The sequence below is a fragment of the Pongo pygmaeus genome, chromosome 5, assembly GCF_028885625.2.
Source record: "Pongo pygmaeus isolate AG05252 chromosome 5, NHGRI_mPonPyg2-v2.0_pri, whole genome shotgun sequence".
Lineage (NCBI taxonomy): Eukaryota > Metazoa > Chordata > Mammalia > Primates > Hominidae > Pongo > Pongo pygmaeus.
This window is the reverse complement of record NC_072378.2, coordinates 84,949,518-84,967,179: the sequence shown is the minus strand read 5'-3', so window position 1 is coordinate 84,967,179 and position 17,662 is coordinate 84,949,518.

Genomic DNA, 17,662 nt, shown 5'->3' with positions numbered 1-17,662 from the left:
TGCTTTGGTTTTCTCCTCTGTAAATGGAGAATAAATATGTCCCTACTGCAGTACCTGCACCCACCCCACCCCCCTCCTTTTTTTTTGCAATTTAAATCTCTGTGGTTGGACCTGACAAATGTCAGTAATGATTTTTGCTCAGAGAACTAGAAGTAAAGTGGCACCTGGGAAAAAGAAACATCCTAAGGGCGTATAGCCATGAGCTACCCTGGAACCCCACATGCTCTCTGACCAAGGCTGGCTGAATTGTATATCTTTCTTAACTTTTTTAAATTAAAAAAAGTTTTTAAATGCTTGAAAAAAAATTGGAAAAAAAAACACTCAGAAAAATTAACACCCATATACTGCTCTCCTAGATTTAAAGCTAGCAGCATCTTCATGTACACACACACACACACACACACACACACACACACACTTACTCACTCACTCACACATTTCCTTTTGTAAGCCATCTGAAAGTAGTATGCAGGCATAATGACACATCACTCCCATATAATTTTCCTATTCAACAATCACAATTGAATAGGAACATTTCACATCTAAGGAACATTAATTCAATAATACCCAACACATAGTCAATAACTAAATTTCGTAAATTGTTTTCAGAATGTCGTTAGAGTCAAGGTTAATGCATTACATTTGCCTGCTATATTTCTTTCACAGCCTTTAGTCTAGAGCAGCTTTCCCTTTTCCCTCTGTTCTTTCTCATGGAACCTTTGAAGGGGCCAAGCCAGGTATCTTGCAAAGTACTCCATGGATTCCAGTCACTGTTTCCTGGTTAGATTGCATTTCTGAGCCAGCTTTTCTATCTATGGTGCTGTGGGTCATGGGGTTGGCTTTGATGCTGTGGCCTGAGGATCTTGCTAGGTATTTGGGGTTAGACTTAGAGAACAAAGAGCAAATTTTGTATAGATTTGAAGATTCAAACTTATTAATATGCCTCTGAAGGACTCTAGGTTTATTCAGTCCTTACTCACCACCACCTTAACTTATACAAAATCAGTCAGACTCACTACAGAATGACCTCTGAGATCATTTCTAAAATTCACAGCAGAAAAGGAACAGAAGTGTTTGGTTCATTTTTCTTCTGCACTGATGATGTGGGCTAACTCTCAAGGCACCAAAAGTAAAATAGAGGTTGATTGTAGACTTGGAAGAAGAGGATTTGTTGTTTCTGTCTTGAATATTTGTGAAGAAATCTCCTCAGCCTCCAGCTTCCCCATAACAGACTGACCAGGCTATAGATTGGGCTAAGACTTTGAAGTGTGAAATATTGGGGGGTGGGTAGACAGAAAAATGGGCTATCATTGCCACAAGTCACCCAGCACTCAGGCAGCTCCTCTCATTTCTCAAGAAATCTACAATCATGGAGCGAGAAGAGATCATTTTGGAGATGATGAAATGGAGGCTCAGAGAGACAGAGATTTGTTCAATGCCACCCAGTTCGTTGGTGGGCATGACATGAAAGCCTGTGTCTTAAATTCAGCCCAGTGATTTGTCTATGATCCACAATGATGGAATCTTTAGATTTTGTATTTAAACGCTTAAAGAAACAGTTTTGGAATGACTAGTGCTGAGGAAGAAAAGAACGCAATCAATCCAGCAGATACCAGAGACTCGTAAAACAGTTAAAATCAGAACAAAGAGTGTTCCATTGTCATAATCTTGAATCTGAAGGAATGGCAATATGCTGTTCTGTGTGAAAGGGCAGAACACTTTGCTTCTTGAAAACTCTTTCCTTTCTGACCTGACAAAAATCAGTTTATTCTGACCTTCAGAGTTTGAGTCAAGATACCATGTGTGGGGATGAGTAACATTTTTTTGGTTTTTCATAATGGATCGTTTATCTTTTAAGTTGCAAACAGTTCATTTTTTGAACTATATCTGTTTTACTGGCATTTTCCTTCTGAAACAATTTTGCAAAAATCTCTTTCTTCCTCCTCCAAAGGCATATAAATACCCTTTGCAATTACCAGGTGTCTGACTTTACCTGTTTATTACAGAGGGAGCTTTCAGAAGTTCCAATTATATATCAAATTCATGGCCTAGATTGTACTTTGATTCTAAAAGTATAATTTAAGATAATTTTTGTCAAACAGTTACACAAATCATTGTGGTCTTAATTATTATTTTTTTACATAAAATATATTTGTTTAGCTAGGTCCCCTTTTTAAGAAAATGTATTATTGGTGCCCCATAGAAGAAAGAAAAGAAAGAAAGGAGGAAGAAAGGAAAAGAAAACTTACCATCAGCCACCAACTGCTCTTAGTTACAGTTCAGTTTTTTTGTCTGGGTTGTGAATTTCTCAATATTTTTTGAATGTTTATAAAAATCTCCAGAAGCAGTATAGGAAGGAAGAGTCAGTGAGATGCACACCTGTATCAGTCAGATGTTTTGGCTGTAAGTAGCAGAAACAGACAAAAAAGAGACCCCTAGGTTGCTTCAAATAATAAAGAAATTCACTGGTCTACATAATGAGAAGTCTAAAAATGGGGTGGCCTTCAGGGTGCATTGATCTTGCAACTCGGCATCATTAAGAACTCAGGTTTTTTCCATCTCTCCATTCTGCTAATCACAGTATAATCTTTGTTCTGAGACTGGTTGTTTTGGGGGTCAAAATATGTTTGTCAGCAGCAATGGAAGCTGCAGGAGTTCTTGTTCAGATTTAACTTCAAGGAGAGATAATCTCTTCCTATGGTTTTCTCTAGCGTCAGGAAAATTTCCCAGAAGATCCCAGAACAAACCTCCTCATACTGTATTTACCTAAATCAAGTTACTTGCCCATTACTGAACCCATTCCTGTCATAAATACCATGCTTAGACCTAGTATATAAGGTTGTCCCCAGGAAGCAAACTCTGGGACAATTTGTGTGCAGGAGGTTAATTGGCGAGTACCCTCCTATCAACACTTGTGGAGGAATAAAGGAAGTGGGACTGGACAAAGGAAGGCGTTAAACTAAAGACTTAGCCAGCTCCACAGGGAATCCTGGCCTTTCAGAGTTGTCCTTCTTTGTGTTAATGCTGCCCCAGCTTTATGCTTGGCTTTGTACAGTCACTGCATGTGAGCCGACTCCAGGGATACGGTGTGGTCTTGGGTAAGGTAGCCTTTGGCTTGCTTCTCCAGGGTAACGCCTAGAGAGGGGCTCAGCTGAGACCCATTAGTTACCAACACTTTTAGCATGGAGGCATTGTTGGGGAATGAGTATTTCAGACCTAAGGTGAAGGCATCTGAGAAGTACACCAGAGCATACATTACATTTCACCTCTTTAGTCATTTGGATCTGCAGTCTTTGTATGTTTTCTGGGAATAGCTCCTCTAGAATTCTTAGTGATGTGTGTTCCTGGAGCTTACAAAAGTAAGGTTAGCAGTCAGGATGAATGACTGCCCCTGTGAGGGTTGAAGGATGAAATAAAGTCAACCTGCTACCAAGTGGCTGGTTCCTTTCTTCAGAGGATGGTGCTACTGCCCCTCTACCTGCAGTCGTAGGCCAATGCAGAAGAATAGAAAAATTTCAAGTAACACCAAACTAGCAGTTAGTTTACAATATTTTTTTCCTCCAGGATCTCCAGCTGGCTCTCAACATGGTCAAAATCTAGAAGTATCACTGTGGAACAGAAAGAAAGCCAAGGAAACACATTTAGTTCTGGCTTGAGGAACTCTTAAAAGAGAACTCTTGGCTGGGCATGGTGGTTCATGCCTGTAATCTCAGCATTTTGGGAAGTCAAGGTGGGTGCATCATTTGAGGCCAGGAGTTCAAGACCAGCCTGGGCAACATGGTAAAACCCTGTCTATACTAAAAATACAAAAATTTAGCTGGGCCTGGTGGTGGCGCATGCCTATAATCCAAGCTAGTTGGGAGGCTGAGGCAAGAGAATCACTTGAACTCAGGATGTGGAGGTTGCAGTGAGCCAAGATTTTGCCACTGAACTCCAGCCTGGGCAACAGAGCAAGACTCTGTCTCAAAAAAAAAAAGAATTCTAAAGATCAGAAAGAGTAGAGATGGATTTACCTGAGTTTTTTTCCCCCCACCTCCTTTTTCTCCATTCTCTTTTATCCCAGCCCTACACAACCTTATGGGGATGGCAGTGTTCATCATGGAAAACTACATGAATTAAAACTCTAAGGGAGGGGAGCCTTCATTTTTCATTTGGTGGAGCTGCAGTTCCAACCCCAAATCCCCTTTATAATGTCCCCTCTCTCCCTTGTCATTTGGTCCCCAAATGTAGCTCAACCACAGAAGTGGGTGGATTTTGGCTGATGGACTGAACACAAGAAGACCCAGGGAACTAGAAACTACTAGGAAGATAGCAGAGAGGGAAGTGCACAGGAAATAGATCACATAAAACTGTTTATTAACATCTGTACTGATCTCCAACCTGCCTATAGGTGGATCTGCTTCTCATTAGCATTCCAAAAATGATGAGAACTGAGCCACCAGATAGACTTCTTCCTAGGGCCCAGACAGATCCGTGGGTAACATTCTCCACAAAATTGATCTCAATAGCACTTAAAGCCTTTGAAACCTGAACTGACATTGTAATCACAGCACCCAGAAAGTGGGCTGGAACCTAACCAGGCAAGTGCCTGCTAAAACCCAAATATCAACATTCTCTTCTGGGATTTAAACATGATTCACAGTCTTATAAAGTAATATTCAAAATATCCAGGATACATACTCTTGTTTCTCTTCCAATTGTATAAATCTTTTGCTTTTTACAAAAGATCCAGGATACAATCCAAAATTACTTGGCATACAAAGAACAATGAAATTCTCAACTTGTGCAAGAATGGATGCTAATGATGAGACAATACAAATGTTGGACTTATTTGACAAAGAGTTTAAAATGACTATCATACAAATGGCCAAAGAAGCAATTGTGAGCACTTTTGGAATGAAGTTACAATAGAAATAGAAGATATAAAAATAATCAAATGGAAAGTTTAGAACTGAAAAACACAGTACTTAAAATCAAAAATTCACTGGAGGGACTCACTAGCAGGATGAAGATAACATTGGAAAGAAATAGTGAACTTGATAGATCAATGAAAGGTCATCCAATCTCAACAACAGAGAGAAAAAAAATATGTAAAAAAAGAACAGAATCTCATGGTCCTGTGGAATAACAACAAAAGGTCTAATATTTCTGTCATGAGTTTTCTGTAAGGAAAGAAGAAAGAATGTGGTACTGAAAAGAAGATTTGAAGAAATAGTGGCTGAAAACTTCATTCATTTTGAGAAAGACATGTATGTACATATTCAAGAAGTGGAGCAAACTCCAAATAGGATAAAATCAAGGAAATGCATGTCCAACACACCACACTCAAGTTTCTGAAACACTAAAGACAAGGAAAAATTCTTGACACATCCAGAGAGAAACAATACAAAATCTACAGGAGAACAATGATTTGATGACAAGTAACACAACATTTTCAAGTGTTGAAAAAAAAGAACTGTTACCTCAGAATTTCATATAAGGAAAAATAGCTTTCAGAAATGAAAGTTAAATAAAATATGAGTAAAGAAACATGAAGACCCAATTTTAATCCAGCAGTCCTGCTCTAAAAGAAGTGCTAAAGTTGGTACCAATGTTATTAAAAGAAAAAAAGAAAAGAATAGCTAAAGGGAGATCTTTAGATAGAAGTGAAATAATTCTAGAAAGAAATGGGAACTTCAAGAATGAAGAGAGTGACAGAATGGGGAATGTTCAAGTAAATATAACAGACTATCTTTTCCTCTCTAGTGCTTTAAAATATTTTATGGTTGAAAGCAAAAGTATAACATTGATGAAGTTTTCAGTACATATAGATGTGATGTTTAAGACAACTCTAACATAAAGAGGGAAAGGTGAGACTTTATGGTGTTAAGGTTTCTGTTTCTAGATAGATGTGAAAAGTTAAGTATATATTTTGTAATTCCTAGAGCAACCACTAAAAAAAATTATGTGAACATATACTGCTAAAATCACAATAGATATATTAGAATAGGATGGGCATGGTGGCTCAAGCCTGTAATCCTAGCACTTTGGGAAGCCAAGGTGGGAGGATCGCTAGAGCCCAGGAGTTTGAGACCAGCCTGGGCAACACAGTGAGACTCCATCTCTACAAAAAATAAAATAAAATAAATTAGCTAGGTGTTGGTGTGCACGTGTAGTCCCAGCTACTCAGGAGGCTGAGGTGGGAGGATCACTTGAGCCCAGGAGTTCGAGGCTGCAGTGATCCATGATCACACCACCATACTCCAGCATGGGTTACAGAGCAAGATCCTGTTTCCAACCCCTGCTCTCCAACACCAAAAAGTTAAAACAACACAAACATGCAAAAAGAATAGGATGACAAGAGATACCCAATAATCCCTTCAAAAAGGCAGAAAAGGGTGAAGAGAATGAGAGAAATGAAAAACAGAAGAAACAAACAGAAAACAATAATAAAATGGTAAACATAAATCCAAACACATAAAAATTTTACTAAATGAAGTCATTTTAATACACCAATTAATAAACAGAGATTGTTAGAAGGAATAAAAAACATGTCTTAACCATATGCTGTTTGCAAGAAACTTACTTCAAATGTAATAAAATAGTTAAAAATTAAAGAATGAGAAAAGATATGCCATGCAAAAACTAATAAAAAGGAAGCTGGAGTGATTTTATTATTGTCAAAGTATACTTCAGAGGAAAGAGATGAAAAGGGACATTACATATTGATTACATAAAGATAAAAAGGTCAATTCACCTAGAAGACATAAAAATTATAAATATGTATGTCCTAATAGCAGGGCTTCAAAATACCTGAAACAAAAACTGACAGAGGTAAAGAAAAGAAACAGAAACAGACAAATCTGAAATTATAGTTGGAGAGATGAACACTCCTCATTCAGGAATAGATTGAACCAATAGGTAGAGAATCAGCAAGAATATAGAACTAAATCTCACCGTCAACCAACTGAATCTAATTGACATTTATAAACACTCTATCCAACAGCAGAATATGGATTATTTTTAAGTGCATATACAATATTCTGCAAGGAAGACCATATTCTGGGTCATAAATATTAACAATTTAATTAAAATTATACTAAACATATTCTTTTACAAAATAAAGTGGATGTCGGGTGCAGTGGCTCATGCCTGTAATCCCAGCACTTTGGGAGGCCAAGGCAGGTGGATCACAAGGTCAGGAGTTCAAGGCCTCTGGCCAAGATGGTGAAACCCTGTCTCTACTAAAAACACAAAAATTTGCCAGGTGCAGTGGCAGGCATCTGTAATCCCAGCTACTAGGGAGGCTGAGGCAGGAGAATCACTTGAACCCGGGAGGCAGAGGGTGTAGTGAGCCGAGATCATGCCACTGTACTCTAGCCTGGGCGACCGAGTGAGACTCCATCTCAAAAAAAAAAAAAATGTGGAGAGATATACTGTGCTCATGGATTGGAAGGTTCAACATAGAAAAGGTATCAGTTCTCTCCTAATTGATCTATAGGCACTACACCAAAGAGAGTACAAAGATAGAAATAAGCACATAGAAAGATGTTCTGCCTCATTAGCCCTTGGGAAATGCAAATTAAACTACAATAGATACCACTATACACCTATTAGAATGGCTTAAATTAAAAATACTGATAATAGCAAGTGCCGTCAAAAATGTGGAACAATTAGAACTCATATGCTGTGCGGCTGGGCGCAGTGGCTTATGCTTGTAATCCCAGCACTTTGGGAGGCCAAGGCGGGCAGATCACCTGAGGTCAGGAGTTCAAGACCAGCCTGGTCCACATGGTGAAACCCGGTCTCTACTAAAAATACAAAAATTATCTGGGCGTGGTGGCAAGTAAAACAAAACAAAAGAACTCATATGTTGTGGGAAGAAAATGGGTTTCCCAATTTCTTATAAAGTTAAGCGTACACTTACAATTCAACAGTTCCTTTTCTGCGTATTTACTCTAGAGAAAAATACACAAATATAAATAGCAGCTCTATTCATAATTGCTAAAATCTGAAAACAACTCAGATGTCCTTCAATGGGTGAATGGATAAACTTCGGTACATTTATACAATGGAAACTACCCAGCAATATTAAAGAATAGACTATTGATCCAATGAATGATTTGGGTGGCTCTCAAAGGCATTACACTGAGTTAAAGGTACTGGTCTCAAAAATGTTACATACCACACTTTGGGAGGCCGAGGCAGGCGGATCATGAGGTCAGGAGATTGAGACCATGGTGAAACCCTGTCTCTACTAAAAATACAAAAAATTAGCCAGGCGCAGTGGTGGGCACCTGTAGTCCCAGCTACTTGGGAGGCTGAGGCAATAGAATGGCGTGAACCCAGGAGGCGGAGCTTGCAGTGAGGGGAGATTGTGCCACTGCACTCCAGCCTGGGTGACAGAGCGAGACACCGTCTCAAAAAAAAAAAAAAAAAAGGTTATATACCAGATGGTTCCATTTATATGACATTCTCGAAATGACAAAACTGGCTGGATGCAGTGGCTCACGCCTGTAATCCCAGCACTTTGGGAAGCCAAGGCAGGCAGATTGCTTGAGCTCAGGAGTTTGAGACCAGCCTGGGGAACATGGTGAAACCCCGTTTCTACTAAAAAACACAAAAAAATTAGCGAGGCCTGGTGGCATGTGCCTGTATTCTCATTTACTGGGGAGGCTGAGATGGGAGGATCACCTGAGGCCGAGAGAGGTCAAGGTTGCAGTGAGCCGTGATTGTACCACCGCATGACAGCCTGGTTGACAGAGCGAGACTCTGTCTCAGAAAAAGATCAGAAAAGAAAAGAGAAAACCATGGTGATGGAGAATAGATTCATGATTGTTAAGGGAAAAAGGTTGGCAAAGGGTGTGACTATAAAAAGATAGTATGAGGGCATTTTCGTGATGATGGAACTGTCTTGTATAGTGATTGAGATGGTGGCAACATGAATCTACTTGGAATATGGAAGGGTAGGATAGGAGATTTTTTTTTTTTTTTTTGCTATTGTTATAATCATTTGCAAGGAAAAAACCTTGTAAAGTCAGTTTATTAAGTTCAATGATGAAAGTTATCAGAAGAATATTCTACTTAGAAAAAATAAAACCCCAGCTCCCTCAGTGTAGCCACAGATGCTGAGGCATTCAGTCTCTGCAGACGTTCTTTCTCATATTGCATCTCTCCCCTTAAAACCTGCCTCAACGGAGGTTGCAGTGAGCCATGATCATGCCATTGCACTCTAGCCTGGGCAACAAGAGCAAAACTCTGTCTCAAAACAAAAACAAAAACAAAACAAAAAAACCAAAAAAAAAAAAAAGCCTGCCTCGTAAGTTCCCTAAAGCCTCTCCCAAGACCTGGAGCAAGTTCCCAAACTTGTTTTGGGGACTAGGGATGAGAGAGGATAATTGGTATAAGAGATATGAGTTGAGTGAATCCTCAAAGAATAACTGGATCTGAGAGAGATGAAAAGAACAGGGAAGGGCGGGAAGGGGACCGTGTGGGCAGTATCAGGGAATGAGGGACACAGGATATGTGGGAGAAGCAACAGCTCCTCAGTGCTCTGGAGGATAAAATGTGAGCCCAGGAGTGGTGAAAGATGACACCAGCATGGCAAGCAGGGGCCAGAGCAAGGACCTTCCCCTGCCCTGTTAAGAGGTTTGCATTTTATAGCATTTCCACCATTGCCAGTTAGAAGCCCAGGAGCATTTGAAACTTCTGAGAAGCAAAATGATGTGGTCTGATTTGAACTTGAGTATCTAACCCAAATTTCCCTGGCCTCTCCAGCCTGGAGCACAGATGACTTAGTGATTGTATGAAGAGTTAGGAGACTTTCCTTCTGCTTTCATTTAGGCAACATTCATTGAACCACTATGTTTCTGAAAGTGTTCTAATTGCTATAAATAAATAAATGATAGACCCTGCTCTAGTGGGGAAAGCATACAATAAACAAGCAAAAAAATCCATGAAGCATTTTCTGGTAGAGAGGAGTTGCCCCAGTATGTAGCAAATGATGGTGGGCTTGAGAACCAGGGTGCTGGTTGTAGCGATGCAGCAGAGCCAACTGGGTCACTTGTCTTCTGCCTTGGGAACATGCCATGTCAACCTGTGCTGGCTAGAGGCAAAACCTCACACCTATCATGGTTATTTCTGGAAGACTCTGTGCCCATAAGAGCAGCATTAGCCAATGTAGGTGATCTGTAGGAGAGGGCTCAACTTGCAAGAGAAACATGAAATCCTCCTTCTATAAATATTTCTTCTCTTTTAAGTTCTTCCTCAGCCTCGCCCACCAGGATGAGGTGATGACAGACTGGAATTGTATGGTCAAATGGGAAGTCACCAAAGCAAGGAGAGAAAAGAACACCATGGACAGGAGAACACAGGAGCCACAGTTGCTGAGGCCTCAGGGATCATGTCAAGTTTGAAGAAGGGGAGCGAGTTCAAGATGGTTATGCTTTGCTAAGATTTTGGGGAGCAGTATGAGCAGAGGTAATTTTAGATACATCCTCCAATGGCAGGGTGGAGAATGATTTGAATTTCAGAGACACTGAAAACAGGGAGACCAATTAGGAAGCTGTGGCAGTAGCAAGGCATGGAGGAGATCCAGGAGGGAAAAGATGAATGGAAATAAATGGAGGATTGAAGTCCCCATGTCTCTATGGGGTGGAAGGGAAGGTCCTATGGGAGTGAGGAAATGAGATGGATGAAAGTTAGGAGTTTGCCAGAGAGGGATATTGGGTATCTTACAGAAAACTCATGAGGAGGAAGAGTCCTGAGTAGTGAAAGATGAAAGATGTGGTTTTCAAGGTGGGAACCAAAGATGATGATGATGATGATGATGATGATGTGTGTGTCTGTGTGTGAGAGAGAAGCACTTGCTTTTAGTACCACCAAGATGAAAGGCATGCTGGAAAGTGAGATTATCACTTAGAACATGATCTGGCATATAGAGGATAGTAAATTAACAAATATTCAACAAACATTTGTCAAATGAATAAATGAAGTGCTGGATCTCATATACCTACCTTTGGTAGAAGTTGTTGTGTTGCCAGAACAGGCTGCAAGTCGCAGGCTGTGTCTGATCTTGTTTAATATGGGCAGGGAGGCTCTCTGATCCAGGTGGGGGCTGTCTCATGCAACTGAAATGGTTCCTACCCTCAGGGATGTGGCCTCAGGGGGTCCATCTCCTGTGGAATCCATCAGTTGTCCCTGTCCTTCCCACATGCTTGTAGAGCACATCATTTGTCCCATCCACACAGCGTGTATCATGGGCTGACACATTCTCTAACTTGTTTTTCTAGGACTCAAAGGACTGGAAAAAAGCAAAATGGTCTGTGAAACCTGGGGCTTGCCCTTCTTGTAGGTGTATCACACAGTCCTGTTATAATTAAAGGGGCATTTGCATTTGCACATTTTTGCTGTGTCAGTCAGGGCCCCAGACAGAAACAGAATAGGATAACTTAAGGGTTTAATCACTCCTTGCCTTTTCCTACAATGGCTAAAACCCCAAAACACAGGCAATAATGAGTAATGCATAAATGAACATATCACAGTCAGGGTCAGGTGGACTCTGAAGGTATTTCTATGCAAGGGGATATTATGCTGTCATTATGTTTCAAAAAAGTTTTTAATGTCATGGGAAAATAAGTATGATCTATTACACAAAAAAGCCCAAAGCTTCTATTTAATTTTGATCCCAAATTAAAAAGAGGTAGGCTAGGCTTTGCACAATAAACAGGCATTGTTTTAGAATTATAAAGGAACAACATAGAAAAAAGGTCTGAGCAAGAAAGGCCCGGGCTTGGGTTTTCCCCTTAGCACATTTTTATCAGCATTCTAGCCAGGATGAGATTAGGAAGTTGTCACCGGGGCTCTTTGGAAGTGATGAAGCACCAGATGACATGGGACATGCTGAAGGTGGTTCCTAGGCTGGGTTTCGATCTAGAGTAGGGGGAGAATGAGGATGGGGCATGGGTCACGTGTGTGTAGCCTGTAACCCTTTGAGGGGAGAGGAGCCCTACCTGGTTCGCTACAGGGTGCTCCCTGCCTCTCAGAGGCACCCTGGGTCAGTGGTACTGTGAGGTGCATTTTCATATTTCCCACAAAGGGGCTGAACGGGCTGGTGGTTTCTCCGTGAAGGAGTTTCTTGCTGAAGAGAACAAGTGGATAAAGTTGTGTTGGAGTGGGCAGTTCAGGTGGAGAAAGGCCAGAAAGCAGGAGGGATTTTGGAGGTTGTCTGCACAGAGCCCGGCTTCCCCAGCCCCCAGATTTCCCCAAGTCAGAATCAGGGTTGGGCCACAGAGGGGACATTGTCTGGTTAGAGTTGGGGCAGCTATCCATCCTGGACTTTGCACAGGCATATCAAGCATTAACTTATTAAGACAAACGCGCCCTTAGAAAAAGGAAGTTTTCAAATGTTAAACCACTTGGCTTTTAGCCTCACCTTTCTTCTGATTTGAGGCAAAGATGTGTGTGGTTTTTCCCTTAACAATAACTGATGTTTGTTTTTCTCTGCAAAGCTTTGTGGCTCCCCAGATCAGCTCTGTTTATTTTGAATTCATAGCCACAAGCTTGAATTGGACTGAAAAAACATTGAGTACAATGACATTTTATAAATTAGCATCTGGAGGGATGTATTGTTTTATCTTAGAGAAACAAATGAAATTTCCTCTTGTAACTTGGTGTGAGTTTTCTCTGTGCCCAATCAGGACTGACACCTGTGATTCCCTTCCATCAACTTGGAAGCACAAACGAGCTCCTGTGTTCTGGTTTCTGAGAGCCCTTCCTCTAGGTTTGCAGTAAGATCTCTCTGGGCTGATACAAACAAAAGACAGAGTGAAGTAACTGAGTTTATAGGATCCACTCAGATTATACTGTGACTCAGCTTCATTGCCCATCATTTTTAGGTCTACGATTCATACAAATTCCGGAAGATTGAATTAAAATCCTGCCTCCGTCTGGGAGTATTATTTATTTGCATAGCATGGACAGGCCTCACACCCGATTTCCTGAAGCACTGCCAGCCAGCTTGACTCACCGCCCCCACAGTGATGCCCGATTCTTCCATCAAGGCTGGAACACAGGAGCAAATAGCTTGAACATACAAGGATTATATTGTTCCTTCTCTTAAAGTTACCTCTGTCATGCACGTCTGTGTGAAGAGACCACCAAACAGGCTTTGTGTGAGCAACAAGACTGTTTATTTCACCTGGGTGCAGGTGGGCTGAGTCCGAAAAGAGAGTCAGCCAAGGGTGGTGGGATTATCATTAGTTCTTACATGTTTTGGGATAGGCGGTGGAGTTAGGAGCAATGTTTTGCGGGCAGGGGGTGGATCTCACAAAGTACATTCTCAAGCGTGGGGAGAATTACAAAGAACTTTCTTAAGGGTGGGGGAGATTACAAAGTACATTGGTCAGTTAGGGTGGGGCAGAAACAAATCACAATGGTGGAATGTCATCAGTTAAGGCTATTTTCACTTCTTTTGTAGATCTTCAGTTGCTTCAGGCCATCTGGATGTATATGTCAGGTCACAGGGGATATGATGGCTTAGCTTGGGCTCAGAGGCCTGACAACCTCCAGATTCAGAGTTCTTAACCTCTTTTTCCTGCTACATTGATAAAAGGTGCTCTAAGGACACACAGCCTCTCTGTTAGGTCCCTATTATCTTTTTTTTTTTTTTAAACAAAAGTGGTTTAAGGGTAACATAAGCCATGCTGTTTCCTAAAGCTGGGTCCCCACCTGCTTTGACTTCATTCACCAGCCTTAGAAGTGATCCGCAAGATTCATTTATTTAGGCAACAGCATGTGTGTCAAAACCGTGGAGTAAGGGCTTTACATTAAGCTGATTTGCCTTTTACCTGGACAAACACCTGAGCACCAACATTACCCATCTTGAATTAGTAACAGGTCATACCTGTTTAAAGGCTTTAAATGTTCACTTCAAAGCCACATAAAACCAGGGAGTCAGCTGAACTAACTTCATGTCTTAAGACATTCCAGAGTGCTAATTTACATACCCAGTCGTATTTCCTGAGGATGTGATTCACTCATACCCAGCAGAGAGGGAAAGAATAACATTTGAAAACATACTTAATGAAGGGTGGGTAAAACTCTATTCTTTCTGGCAAACAGTCCTATGGTGTGAAGTGGATATTTTTACCGTTTCTCTTTGGGCCAAGAGATAGAGATGATGTTTCAGGGGCTGCAATTGGAGGTGTGAGAATAGCTTGTTCCTGCCCAGGCTGAGACTTTGAGGAAAGCAGAGACTTGCTGTTCAGTGAAGTCAGGGAGGCAGGCTCTTTTTGGAGTTGGAGATGTACATTCCTTGAATGGGATGACTCACAGCTAAAGCCACGTCTCTGTGCCTTGTTACAAGGCTGGCCATGGGGGTCTAGTGAAGCAGGAAGGGGACTTGCTTCAGTGACAGGCATCTGGTCTGCTGGCCATCTCTTTCCTTGTCAAAGGCATGACGCTCTAGTCTTCTTTACCAAGGACCCTTCCCTGGCTCCTGGCTCTAGCTTTGCTTTTCCTTCACAGGCATGGTGTTTTATTCTTTTGTTTAGAAAACATTCCAGCCTGTAGGTAACCTCTGTGCCGTATAACCTTTTATTTCCTATGATTAGGAAGTTTGCTGAGGAGCCAGATGCCTTGTGCTGACTTGTCCATTTTGAAACAGGCTGCAGAAACACTCGATTCCACCTCAACCCGGAATTCAGCTTTCTTAGGTAATACACATGATGAGGCTCCAATTGTTCATGTATTCATTCCCTCCCTTGCATATTCCACCAATATTTGGTAAGTGCCAGCTACGTGCCAGGTGCTTACTGAATTATTCATTTGTGTGGAGACATCTTATTCACTAGAATTCTGGAAAGGACTGGAAAGGACAAGGGCTGGCCCACGGGAGAGAAGCAGGCTGAGGAGGACAGGGCTGGACAGGCCTTCCCAAAGTTGCTGTGTGCAGTGGACAGGGTGATGGCTGGGCTAGGGCTTTTAGAGACCAGGGCCCAGGTATGGGGCTGACTCTGCAAGAAAAATAGGAGAGCTGGGACCTGGGTTGTCCTGTGGGAAGTACCCTTACCCCCAAGGTCACTCATCTTTGACCCAACAACTATGATCATGATGTGCTCATGAGACTGGCTTTCTTCTTGTGGAAAATAAGAGGGGTAGATCTTGCTTCTGGGTTGGCCTACAGTGGAACCCCTGTACAGAAGCTAGAGCAAATGAAGGTATCTTGAGGATGTTACATCTTTCACAGGGAGAATACAAGGCTCATTCAAGATGGTGCAATTGGGAGGCTTGAGCCAGGTTCACCTAATTCTCTGTGCCTTCTCAGGACAGAGGAACTAGAGAAAGTTTCCTCCTGTAAGCAGCACAGCCCCCTGGACCATGGCCTTGGCCCCTAGAAGCTTTTTCATGCAAAGAAAACTAAGGCTGTGGTTGTAGTCACAGAAGCAGGGTTTTGTCCTGGGGCAGGGTGGGGCCTGGGTTTCAGTCTCTGTGTTTTCCCCTCCTCTGGGTGACTTTGAGCACATGTTGCCTATTTCACCAGTCTGGTTCCTATTAACCATTGGTAGACACTAGTAATCAAGGATGTGGCTCCAAATGTTTCCTGTTTGTCTGCCAACCAGCTGTAAAGTTGACCTTGTCAGGAATTCTGGTTTCAGTGTCTCAAAGAACGTTATCTGTTATAGTTGTAGTCTGATGGCAAATAATAACATTTAATTAGTATTCAGTATCCCCTAAGTTCTATTTACAACAGTAGGAAAGTGGATTTCAGTTCCAGGTGGGAGTCACAGGGCATTTTCCTAACCTCCAGGAAGTTCTTCCTCTAGGAAGATACTGCTAATGAAGGAAGCAAATACAAATAGTAATAACAATGAATAAAAGCAGTTGTTTATTTAGCACTTACACTGCACTGTCAAAAGAAAACTCTCATGACACACACACTAGGGTCCTCATTGGTAGGGAAATGGTTCTCAGTTAACTGGCAATTAAGGGGAGCCAGACTCCCTCAGAGACTGGAAAGTCTGGGTGAGCAACTGACTCAGCCCCTTCCCTCTAGGTGTGTCTAGTCTGGAAGTCCTCCAGGCTGGGATTGTTTGGAGGGGTTCACTTTCTTTTCCTGTATGTTTCAGTTCAGTCCCCAGCTAGGCTGTAACCACTTTGAGAGCAAGGACAGAAATGACTTCCTGTTTGCCCCCGAGGAAATGGAAAAGGACCCACAAGGTTAAAGTCTGCTGTGTGTAAGGGTCTGAGTCTATTCAGACTCAGAAAATATATACTATTTTCTTCCTGAAGCAGCTGTGAACGTATTTCTTTTTAGTGGCCACAATTTATATTTTTAAACCTTTCAAAGGTCCTCACAGTTGCTGAGGATCATTCAAAACTCCCACTTGGATAGCGCTCAGGCCTTCCTGAGTGCATCTGGTACTAAACGTTGTTTTTGTTTTTCTCTCTTTGTGCTCTCAGGTCCTCCTCCCTCTCTCTTCTGCTTCTTAAAAATGTACACAACCAAAAGGCCTGAGCTTCCTGGTTTTCATGTGGCTTTGAAAATTCTGTTCTTGGAAGGTAGTTGTAAAACTTGGGTACTGAGAATATTTGGCACTACTCAGGCGGTTTTATATTTGTGAATAAAATTGGTAGGAGATCAGAGTTTACCTAAATAAAGCTTAGTGCCCTAATCCAGTTTTTTTTTTTTTTTTTTTTGAAAGAAACATTTTAGGCAGGAACAATTAAAAATTTTAATCCCAAGGAAACTTTTCAGACCTTTATTTTGTCCTGGAACAGTTGCTCATGGAGATTGTCATTTTTGGTTTAGTTGTCAGTCTTGAGAATATACACAATCTTCCCAGAGTTGTTCCTATTTATTAAGGCCTCTTTCTGAGTAGGGCTCTGCACTAAGCTCTGGCCAAATTTTAATGCTTCATTGAAGACTCTGAGCCTGATCTGGGAAAGTTTGCTCTAATTTCAGGTGTTAAAGACATTGCAAAACAACATGACTGGAATTGATAAGAATTAATAAGCAATTCTGGCTTCTATTACTGCTCTTACCTTTTTTATTAGTTGATTTTAGGCTAATCTTATCATTATTAATGTGGAAAAATGTAAGATGCAAAGGTTGCCATTCCCCCAAGAAATTCCTGTGTGAATTCTGTAGCCTGATTAAAAATATTACATGTTGTCATTAAAATTATGGGCCTTTACTTTTACCACCCATGGTGTTTGGGAAAAGCAGTGAGGGACAAAGAGAAGTTATTTAGAATCACAGAGTTGTTTGTACTACCCGTGGTTCTCCTGGAATAACAGCTCTGTGGAAACATAAAGTCATGGTATTTGTAGGAGTAAAGAAAACACGGTAGAAGCACAGATGGAATGGTTAGTTAGGTGGAGGGTCCGGGATGTGGGCTGTGTGAGTGGTTAATTACCTGCCTTTCTTGATTGGGCTTTTGGAAAACTTGACAAATTCCAAGTTGTTTTTCCAGCCTGAGGACTGACTTACTATTTAAACCTGGACAAGTTACTGTATGTTTTGTAAAGAATATTTGAGAAATGTTTGAGAAAGCTTCTTGATAGCTATTTGCTACATTGCCTTTTGTCTTTTACAGCAATACCCAGGGACTTCGACAGTCTCCCAAACAGAACCAGGGAGCAAAATAGCCATGATCTGTATTCTAGAACATTCCAGAATTGG